The 1,788-nt window shown below is 40.5% G+C and overlaps 1 pseudogene; it reads left to right on the top strand.

Moving 5' to 3' along the window:
• The first annotated feature begins 1,368 nt into the window (after window positions 1-1,368).
• LOC125017114 lies at window positions 1,369-1,466 on the top strand (annotated as a pseudogene).
• The last annotated feature ends 322 nt before the right edge of the window (window positions 1,467-1,788 follow it).

Raw genomic sequence — 1,788 nt, 5'->3', positions numbered from 1 at the left:
ATAAAACCGCGAGTAGAAAAGATGAAGGCCATCTAGCTGATTCCGAGACTGCTGACCAAAAAGCAGGTGCCCAAAAAGCAGGTGAGCAGGTTGGACTTGTGGGATGGTACAGAAGATTCATTCCTCATTTTGCTACACTGGCAGAACTGCTCACTGATCTAACCAAAAAATCAGTCTCTAAAGTAATATGGAATGATGAATGTGAGAATGCCTTCCAAACCTTAAAGAGACAGATCTGTCAAGCTCCTGTGTTACAGACCCCTGATTTCAGGGGTCTGTAACCAATGTTCCCTCTAAGCTGCGCGCTTGCGCAATCGCGCACTGCTTGCACATTCTCAGCGCACAAGAAAATCTATGCAGCGCATAAAATAAAATTCAACATAAACGTATTAATTAATATCTAATATTAGACCTAATCTAATCTAATTGATTAGACCAATAATATTGTGTTCTGTACCATTTTGCAACGTAACTCAGTGAGTGACAGGTGTCCATTCAATGGTACGATACAGTTCACTTACGCTACGCAGCCAATCATAGCCTTGACCAGACCTGGGCATTTTACGCTTACGGCCCTTTGGGCATTCCCGTCCGGCCCGCGGTACGTCAGTCATGAGCACAGATGAACTGTGCATGCAATACGACTGTGTTGCTTTTATTTTGAGCCATTATGTGTTATTTACGTCATGGCACTGTTAGTTCGTCAACAACAAAAAGGTAAGATTGAAACAGCTTCTTGCCATCTATTAACCCTCAAAAGCCTGAACGGATCGCTGGCATCCGTCAAAGCGGCTGATTTTGAATTACCGTAAGTCACAGTGGTTTGCGCTATTGATAATATTCATTGTGACTGAACACTGGTTAGTTGTGCTTTTGCCTGGAAGACTTTCGTGACATCTCAAGGGTATAACTAACTTTGTTTTTACCAACAAATTCCTCCAAACAAGTCTCTCTTAGTGAGGCTCCGCGATCGTTGCTCTCCAACCTGCAGCCGACAGCAGCGGTGCGTCATCATCACCGTAATCGCAGCATTTTTTTCTAGAAAGCGCAACTTGAATATTATCCATCGGGGATTAAGGTAATTCAAATACAGCAAGCTTCTCTTTGTGGGCAGACGGACATTCTGGTCTTAAAAGGTTTAACATTTATTGAGATTTATTGAGATACAGAAAATAATTCATGTAGCTACATGATCCACCGAAGTTTTCCAAAGAGGACAAAGTTTCCAACATTCCAATGCATTATATCCAAAACTACAGATCGATTGTGTTTCATTTTCCTCTTCAACCTACACCAAAATTCTATTTACAGAATATTCTTATGTTTCTGGTTAACAGTAGCAGCTTATCAACATATATAATTTACTGCTTTTTACAATGGGAGAAAATTCTACTCTGATACAGAGTAGATTAGCATGGCCCCTGCGCAAGGATGACACGCAAATTCGTGAAGCGTTCCTCAGTTTTTTTTTCACCCATAACTCCCCAAACTCCATAGATGTGCTGTCTGCTCCCAGATTTTTTAAATGGAAAAATAACAATAGAGGAGTTATTCATAGGAACCTTATCCAAATCAACACAAATTCACTAGTACAACAGAGCAATAAGAAAATTAAATGTGGCCTTTTGAATGTCAGGTCTCTCTCATCTAAATCTCTTTTAGTGACCGATTTGATGACTGATCATCAGATTGATCTATTTAGTTTGACTGAAACGTGGCTGCAGGATGATGAATATGTCAGTTTAAATGAGTCCACGCCACCCAGTCATAGTAACTATCACATTCCTC

The sequence above is a fragment of the Mugil cephalus genome, chromosome 11, assembly GCF_022458985.1.
Source record: "Mugil cephalus isolate CIBA_MC_2020 chromosome 11, CIBA_Mcephalus_1.1, whole genome shotgun sequence".
Lineage (NCBI taxonomy): Eukaryota > Metazoa > Chordata > Actinopteri > Mugiliformes > Mugilidae > Mugil > Mugil cephalus.
The sequence above is the reverse complement of the archived record's forward strand: the minus strand, read 5'-3'. Positions and strand labels throughout refer to the sequence as shown.